Below are 9,127 nucleotides of genomic sequence, written 5' to 3'. Positions count from 1 at the left end.
TCTCTCTGATCGTTACCGAGCGTAACGCCGTAGTTGACGTCCACTTTCTCAGAGGGCAGATTTAGGACAGGCGTCCCCCGAAGCGGGATGGCCGCTCTCAGGTTTCTCTCTGCAGGCATTACCATGCATTACCGACACTTTGGACATAGCACGGAACAGAACCAAAAGATCGTGCACATAGCACGGAACAGAACCTATAGAGCGTGCACATAACGCGTTACCCATCAGAAATTTTCGTGGACATGGCTACGTATAGTTCAATGCGTGCACGTTTTGTGCACATAGAGGCGCTCGAGGACGGGGACCACCTAAAACGCGGGCGTAACCACTCTCATTCTTCTCTCTGACCTTTACATATAACCCAAAAAATTACGTTTTATTTTTGCAAACATAATAATACTACATAATAGTAAATAAAAAAGAATTTTCTTGACAAAAAATAAGACTAAAGAAAAGATAATTTTTGTTCAAACTCAAATAGTAGCAATATATATGTACGACTGTACATACATGTGTGAGTGTGCGATCCGTTCAAACAACGTTCAGCGGATTGTTGAGCGTATCAAAAACGGCGGATCGCCTGTGATTGGTCGCAGGGTTCGATACGCCCGATACGCGCATATCGCGATACGCGCCATGGGACGGCACCCTAAATAAGAGCCACCCTAATGTACACTCGCCGACAGAAAGGTTGTCCCACTTTTCGTGATAGGTTTTGGGACGCACTCTATCATGCGAGCGATGACAGCCGCTGCTCTCGGACTTGCCGTGACAGCCATGATGTAATAAGATAGGTGTAACATTCCCGTGGATGCGCACTCGTCCAAAGTTATGGACCAATCAGGAGTTGGTCGCAAATGCTAAAAAGCAATATGGCTGCTAACAGCTGTTGTTGTTAGCTGTCATTCTCGGGCAATAAAGCGGGAAAAGTTATAAACACTAAACAGTTATTAAAATAGTAAAGTGAAGAGAAGTGAAGTAAAGTGAAGTGAAGTAAAGTATTGTGAAGTGTAATGTAGTGTTCCAGGTAGAACAGAAAGTCACAATGAAGTCAAAATGACATCAAAATGATAAAATGACCAAAAATCGTCATTTTGATATCATTTTGACTTTATTGTGATTTGCTGTTCTACCTGGGGTTCTATTGTGTAGTATTGTGTGCAGTGTTGTGTGTAGTGTCGTGTAGTGTTAGTTAATGTAGTGTTGTGTAATGTAGTGTTGTGTAGTGTTGTGTTGTGTTGTGTTGTACTGTGTTGTGTTGTGTTGTGTAAAGTGGGTGAAACAGGGACCGATAGAACAGTAAAAAGACATTAAAAAGATAATAAAACGATATTCTAAAAGGACAGTAAAAAAGGACATCGTAGAAGAAAAGACATTGTAAAAGGACAGCAAAAAGACATTGTAAGTATCTTGCATGAAAAGAACTTAATATAACAATAATTTTCTCTACAAATCTTTTCATTTACATATTATATATTTTCTTCTGCTTGCAGAAATCATGCCGACGTGCTGCATAAAAAATTGTGCAAGCCGCACAGACCATACGAGCACAAGGGGTTTAAAATTCTTTAGATTCCCCAAGGAGACTGACATTCGTCAGCAATGGCTTGATGCTTGTCAAAGAAATGAAACAAACATAAAAATTGACACTGGTAAGTTGATGTAATGTAATAATTTATATTAGTATTTATAATACAATATTATTATGTATAATATTATTTGACCAGATTAATAAATATGTCAAAATATAATTTGTAGCACACGTATGCAATCTCCATTTCGAAGAAGATTGCTTTCAAATGGAATGGACAAAGCCACGATCAAACAATGTGCCTGCCAAACTAATGCAAAGACTGAAAAAGGGTTCTATTCCTACAAAATTACTGTTATTGCAAAAAAAACGGAAAGAAATAACGTCTGAAGATGGAACTGTAGAAAAGCGTGTTACAAATGAAAAGAAAAAAGTAAAAGTGCCGTAAGTATTTTCTTTATTTTTAAATGGATAGTTGTCTTAATTTATTTAAAAAAAAGACTTGTACTAGTGTACACAAAAATGTATATGTGCCATTAGAGAAACAAAAAAAAATTATAATACATTTTACTTGCAAAAATACATTATTATTATACTGTGTAATGTAAATATGTAAATAAATAAGAAACTACTTCTTTATATTTTTCAGAGTAAAGACAGACATACTTATGAATGCTGAACTTGAGCCATGTGTGCATGAGGAACAAATGTATGTATCTTAATTTAATCTAAATTACTATTTATAAGCCCTCCATCATCTTTCTTTACTATGCGCATTACATTGACATTACAATTAGTTTTTGTCTATTTCTAAACTAATTTTTAGACAATATATCTACCTCTTTATTTACATTGTATAGTAGTGTAAAAATGCAATTATATTTTTTGCAGAAATGAAGAAGTTGATGACCACCAAAGTATTTCTATGGAATCGTTATTGGATCTTTTGAAGAAAACAGAAGAAGAAAAGAAGAATTTATTAGCAGATAAGAATAAACTTGAACAAGAGAATCAACAGATAAGAAAGAAAAATGAGAAACTAACAACAGAAATCGAACAGTTGCAATTAAGTGTAGAGCAAAAATCCTGTACCATTGCACAAATGACACTACATAAGCAGAAGAAAGCCGAAAAAATAGCGGTCAATGTCTTGAGCAAAGTGTTCACGCCTGGACAAATAAAAAAATTGATGTCACCTAACGACATTCGAATAAAATGGTCATCCGAAGATATAACGTCCGCAATCGCTCTGCGGTCATTAAGCGCAAAGACTTATCGGTATTTGAGAGACGTGAAGAAAATACCACTGCCATGCTTGGCAACTTTACAAAATTGGTGTGCAGCCTTTAATGTTCCACCCGGCATTCTAAAAGATGTCTTGAAAATTATGAAAGATAAAGGACATGATCTTACCATAACGGACAAGTTAACTGTGCTAACGTTTGACGAAATATATATTTCAAATAAATTGGACCTCGAACGAAAGGAACAGAAAGTTTACGGACCTCATAAAACATGCCAATTTATTATGGCACGAGGACTGTTTAAAAAATGGAAACAGCCCGTTTTTTACGATTTTGATACGTCAATGACCCAGAATATAATGTTTAGCGTGATACGTGACCTATATGAAGCTGGATATATTGTTGTGGCAATAACATGTGACATGGGTCCAACTAATATGAAATTATGGAATGAACTGAATATTGGAATCGACATTTCCAGTCATTCCGAAAATGCAAAAATTAAACAGAGCGCCGGAAAGCAATGCTTTATTGTCCATCCTGTAGACAACTCTCTCAAAATTTTTTTCTATACCGATGTTCCGCATTTATTAAAATTGGCCAGAAATAATTTATTTGATTCTGGTTTTAGAATTAATGGAGAGTTTGTCGATAACAGTTGCTTAGAAGAACTATTAGCACTTAATACAGGAGACTTAAAAATAGCACACAAACTAAGTCGAGCACATTTGGATGTAAAAGGATCACAACGTCAAAATGTGAAAATGGCAGCACAGGTTTTTTCAAACCAAAATGCATCGGCTATTCAGTGGTGCGGAGAAAAAGGACTATTAGCCTGCAAACAATGGAAGCAAATGTCTGTTATACTCAAATTATTTAACGATTGGTTTGATGTTTTTAATAGTCAAATGAAATTTGGACATCATAGTGGCTCGCATGCTTATGGTATAAATTTAGAAGAGCAAAATAAAATTATCAATGATATGAGCCAATTTATACAAGAAATGCGAGTTGGACAGAGGTCAGCTTTACTGCAATTCCAAAAGGGAATTTTAATATGTAACAAGTCCTTAAAAGAAATGTTGCCATACATTCAAGACAAGTATACATTCGAGACATTCCAAATCGAATATCTGTTAACACGCAGATTAAACCAAGATATACTTGAAAATTTTTTCTCGTATTTGAGATCAATGGGTGCAGGACACGATCATCCGAACTGTGGAACTACGAAATTGCCTAAAATGATATATCTTAGGAAAGCATTCAGGACACGTAATTTCGCCGGGAGAAAATACGGAAGGAGACAGTAGCTCTACACCATTAATCGACATTGAAGATACACGTGTTGATTTCATCAATGCAACATGCTCGCAATTCTTATCTGACGAAGAACAAATTACGGCCGAAGAAGAATTATTTATGTACGTAACAGAACCAGACGAAATTTCTTCTGACAATGCAAAGGAAGAAGAAGAAAAAGACGATAACAATGAAGAAGAAGAAGAAAAAGGTACTGAAAAAATTTTTAAATTTTTTTATTTAATTTGTAGTTGATATTCAATATATTCTGCATAATATATATTTTTTTTAATAGTGGAAACTATTTTCATTATTTACTAAATCTGCGTATTTATGAATAATGGAAATTCATGAAAATTGGATAAAATTACGAACTTGCCGACTTAGTTTTGTTGCTAATTGTCTTTCCAGAGCTAGATTTAAGAAGTTACAACCCTACTCCAGACGAAATACAGTTGCTGGAGGATTTCGAGCGAGTTTCAGCTAGCGAAATCATAGAAAAGAATGCGCTGTTATACATAGCCGGTTACGTAGCACATAGATTTCGAGATAAATACAGCCACTTGGGTGTTCCAACCAAGAGCCTTCCCAATTTATCTGACGATTGGGTTTCCTTCCTTTCCAGAGGCAACTGCATCTATCCTTGCTCAAACTTCCAGAAAACAGCAGAAATAATGAATGAGGAATTCGAAAAGTTTCATGGAAATTTTTTTAATAAAGAATCAAAAATTTTTGATAAATTGACAGATATTGTTTGCGAAAAAATACATGATAGTTTTCCAAAAACAGTAATTGCGTGTCTAGTTCGTACTAGAACATATATAAGATTACGGAAAATAAATAAAGACATCGTGGAAAATAATTTAACAAAGAAAAGGAACAGAAAAATGTATAAAATATGTAACAAAAAGAACATTGACAACAAATAATATTCTACAATGCCTTACAAACATTTTAATTTCATATATTAAACTAAAGAAATCAAATATTTTTTTGAATGCTGTACGCTGGACATACCTGCCAAATACATTTGCAGGATGTCTTCCACCCCTATAGAAAGATTACCAAACTACTAGTTTTAATGCTGTTTCAGATAAGTATACTCTCTCTCTTTCTCTTTCCTTCCTAAATTTCCTCCTTTCCTACATTTAATAACCAATATAACTAATTATTAATATAACAGAAATATTGTAACGTTGTTTTAAAACTGTAGATTATATTATAATGAAGATAACCGGTATTACAGGACATAACAATAGAACTTTTTAGACACAAAAAATATAGATGTATTATAATATTATAATACATCTATATTTGGTTCTAGCAAATTATTTGAACATATAATCTTGAATACTTTGTTTTCAGGTGGCGATGATAGCATGTTAGCAGAGGCGCGGATGAAACTAGCCTTGTTGGATTAGAAACTCAATCCGATCTTGCTTCAGGGAAGACTCAGCTTTTTAAGAGACACACAACGGACAATTTAATGAGCAACTGTTCAACAAATCTATCGCCCATTTTGAAGCCGATTAACGCCGAAGATTAGCCTTGCGAATGTTGAATCATGATTTTCATGTTTACCCTGGTCGCAGAATATTAAAGAGCGATCCATAGGAGCGGTCTCTCCTCAACACCCGTATCTCGCGGCTGGGTGGATCGAGTAGCTTGGTCCGCGGGAGGCGGAACTGAGGGAGTCCACTTGCTTGACTACACTTGCTTGATAAACTTATTATTGCTATACTGTTGTGAGTACTGTATGCGTCGCGATATTTTTTTTATACTTGTGTCTGGCAATAAACTGTGGTTGTATATTGAAATCTGTCCGATTGTGATTGATTTATGATTAAGAAAGTCTACCTTTAATCTACCTATAATATACTCTAGCTTTTTGATTATACCATACGAGACGGAAATCTAACCGAAAGACCTTCGAAATCCCCATCAATTGGAATAAAGAAATTATTCATAATATATCAAACTCCTGTCATATTTTTAATAGCCTATATGTAAAGAGTTGATTGTAAATATGTGAAACAAAATAACCAGAAACAACATTTTAATAAGGTGCAGTCATTAAAATAAATAAACCCAAATTAATACTACTTTCTTTTTTCATTCGGTTTAGCAGAATTTAATATTCTTGTGTGATAAAATAGTACAAATAACAGGAATCCAAAAATGAAAAAGATTACTTCATATAACATCTACAATATCATAAAATTACAAAGTTCTGTTTATTACAATCCCTGGGTTCTGTAAAACGCATATGCGCATATTTTCTATACTCTATAGTAAACATTACGTATGCCTAATATTACAGTAAAATATATGTACAACGTTTAAAACAATGTCATATAGTTAGCAGTTTTAATACATGTTTATGGTATATTTAAAAATACAATTAATAAATTTAATCTTTTCATTATTTATATATTTATATACATTTTCATGTATATATGACTGTGAAAATCAAATATATTTCACTGGAACAGTTTTGTTTTATCACTAATAAGAACAACAAAATTGATATTATGTATGTATAAAACAATAATCTTACAAATTTCATTATTCGCTGCGCTTTTGCATTGTATTTTAACAGATTTTAATTTTATAGTTTACATTTTTAGTATATATAATTTATCTTACATTCAAATTTCGCGGCTGCATTTGCGACCAATTTCTTATTGGCTGTCCGATCATGCGGCCACCATTATGCGCAATGTTACACCTATCTTATTACATCATGGTGACAGCCGCGGTGACGCAAGGTTAGAGCATACCTTAAAAAAAAAATCATGCGTGTGGTCGCCACGCGCGTTAGAAGTGAAACTTCTGAAGGCAAGGCTTTGCCATAACTTTTCTGAAATTAATACAAAAACAATGCAACGGAATTAGTCACTCCAAGCCGCCCGCAACTCAAAAATATAGTGTTATACGCAGTTCTCACTATATCCGTCTTGCCAGTGCCGTACGCCTGATCGAATTTTCGTGACGTATTTTTGAGTCGCAAAATCGAATTTACTTACCGATCCAAAAGGAGTTTTACTTTGTACGCCTGTTGGTCGAATTTTCGTGACACTATTTCGTGACGTTTTTTCGTGTCGCACAATCGAACTTACTACCGTACCAATTAAAGAAGTTTCATTTCGTACGCCAATTGGTCGAAAATTTTCGTTACACTTTTCGTGTCGCATAATCAAACTTACTACCGTGCCAGAAGAAGAACCGTCTCGCCAACGCCGTACGCCTATTGGTCGAATTTTCGTTACACTTTCCGTGTCGCACAATCAAACTTACTACCGTACCAAAGAAGTTTAATTTCGTACGCCTATTGGTCGAATTTTCGTTACACTTTTCGTGTCGCATAATCGAACTTACTACCGTGCCAGAAGAAAAACCGTCTCGCCAACGCCGTACGCCTACTGGCCAAATTTTCGTTACATTTTTCGTGTCGCACAATCGAACTTACTACCGTACCAAAGAAGTTTCACTTCCGTTACACTTTTTCGTGTCGCGAATCGAACTCACTACCGTACCAAAGAAATTTTATTTTGTACGCCTATTAATCGAATTTTCGTTACATTTTCCGTGTCGCACAATCGAACTTACTACCGTACCAAAGAAGTTTCATTTCGTACGCCTATTGGTCGAATTTTCGTTACCCTTTTTGTGTCGCACAATCGAACTTACTACCGTACCAAAGAAGTTTCACTTCCGTTACACTTCTTCGTGTCGCGAATCGAATTCACTACCGTGCCTAAAGAAGTTTCACTTCAAAATCTCGAAAAAACTTAAACAGTAGTATCTTCACCTCGAAAAAAAAAACAAAGTAGTAGTATTATATCTCGAAAAAACCTAAGTAACAAGTGGTGGACGTAATCTTTGTATCTCCAAAAATCTCGAAAAAACCTAAGCAGTATTATTTTTATTTCCAAAAAATTATTACTCAAGTGATACACATCACAAAATTACGTTACCTTATCAAAAAATGAGTCGCGCTTCAAGTGATCCATTATTACAATTACAAAAAAGAAACGATATCTCTTTTTAAATTACAGCGCCAATTACAGAAAACATATATTTTTCGAGATACAAAGATTACGTCTACCACTTGTTACTTAGGTTTTTTCGAGGTATAATATTACTACTGCTTTTCTTCGATTAGAATAAAAAATTGAATCATGAAGAATTACACAGAGGTAACAGTACAAAATACAAATATTTTATTAAAATATTTAAACCCAACAAGGAAATACAAGGTATTTAAATACAAAGTTTATATATGTATTTTAAAAGATTTAATCGCATCGCAAAGAATTACAGAGGTAACAGTACAAAAAATAAAAATATTTTATTAAAATACATAAATTTTTCTTGTCAAAAAACTTGGCGCTGCTAGACCTCAAAATTAGGTCAGCCTGGTGTGTATGTGCGAGCGAGTGGGTGTGGGCGAGTGTGTGTGTGTGTGCGTGTGTGTGTTGTGTTGTGTGTGTGTGTGTGTGTGTGTGTGTGTGTGTGTGTGACGGTGAATAATGCGGCTTATTACTAAGTATAGGATAAGTTAGGATAAGTTTAGATTTTTAAAGCGATTAAAATTAAGTATAGAATAAGTATAGAATAAGTAATATCTACATTTGTAAAAGGTCTCTCTCTCTCTCTCTATCTCTCTCTCTCTCTAGCAGCGCCAAGTTTTTTGACAAGAAAAATTTATGTATTTTAATAAAATATATTTATTTTTTGTACTGTTACCTCTGTAATTCTTTGCGATGCGATTAAATCTTTTAAATACATATATAAACTTTGTATTTAAATACCTTGTACTTCCCTTGTTGGGTTTAAATATTTTAATAAAATATTTGTATTTTGTACTGTTACCTCTGTGTAATTCTTCATGATTCAATTTTTTATTCTAATCGAAGAAAAGCAGTAGTAATATTATACCTCGAAAAAACCTAAGTAACAAGTGGTAGACGTAATCTTTGTATCTCGAAAAATATATGTTCTCTGTAATTGGCGCTGTAATTTAAAAAGAGATATCATTTCTTTTTGT

The 9,127-nt window shown here is 34.2% G+C and overlaps 1 long non-coding RNA gene across 1 annotated transcript; it reads left to right on the top strand.

Moving 5' to 3' along the window:
- Window positions 1-4,006: 4,006 nt before the first annotated feature.
- Window positions 4,007-5,894, top strand: LOC139814550 (uncharacterized). Its single transcript, XR_011732484.1, has 2 exons — window positions 4,007-4,288; window positions 5,443-5,894. It is a non-coding gene; the product is annotated as an uncharacterized lncRNA (long non-coding RNA).
- Window positions 5,895-9,127: the final 3,233 nt, after the last annotated feature.

Source organism: Temnothorax longispinosus, chromosome 6 (genome assembly GCF_030848805.1).
Source record: "Temnothorax longispinosus isolate EJ_2023e chromosome 6, Tlon_JGU_v1, whole genome shotgun sequence".
NCBI classification, from domain to species: Eukaryota; Metazoa; Arthropoda; class Insecta; order Hymenoptera; family Formicidae; genus Temnothorax; species Temnothorax longispinosus.
Note: the sequence above shows the minus strand (reverse complement) of the source record. Positions and strands in the feature narration are given on the sequence as shown.